Genomic DNA, 664 nt, shown 5'->3' on the forward strand with positions numbered 1-664 from the left:
GGAATCGTTCCCAAAATTTAAGTGTGTTAGGATGACTAACAACTAAAAGTGGTGAGGATGCTTGACTGCCTTTGTCTGCTGATCGGCTGCTGTTCAGGGAACTGAGTTGTTCCAGCCTTAAGCTATACACCGAGTAAAACTTCTGACAGTGGGATAGGTTATTCCCTAATGCTGCCTGAGTGACGACAGAACTCACCCTTCTCCATTTTCCTTTTATTATCTACTGGATTTACTTCCATTGCTACCACTTACTTAGACAGCCATTGTGATAATTCTAGCATCTTTCCGCTGCTTTAGAGCCCCTCGCTGCTGCTGCTCATTGACAAGTTGTAACCATGCCTCCAGACATCAGCTACAACATAAATTCAGTCTTCCCACCGATTCACCGTTCTTTCGCTCTATGTAGACTACTGAGAAGCTGATTGGGCATCGTTTGACTTTTGTTGTGATTGTGAACTACTGCCATGGTTAGTCCTGCTTGTGGATGAGTTTGTAACATTAGTACCGGCCTTGTTGGTTTATTCTTTTTGTATGGCTTGTCTACTGGGGATTTTGCACTTGTAGTAGTTTTAACTCATTTACTTCGAAGATGTGTCTCCAAATACAATCTAACCCTCTTCGGAAGTTTCATCTAACTTTGTTATCATTACTTCCCTTCAGTCTT

The sequence above is a fragment of the Trypanosoma equiperdum genome (genome assembly GCF_001457755.1).
Source record: "Trypanosoma equiperdum strain OVI genome assembly, contig: ctg_1007, whole genome shotgun sequence".
NCBI lineage: Eukaryota > Euglenozoa > Kinetoplastea > Trypanosomatida > Trypanosomatidae > Trypanosoma > Trypanosoma equiperdum.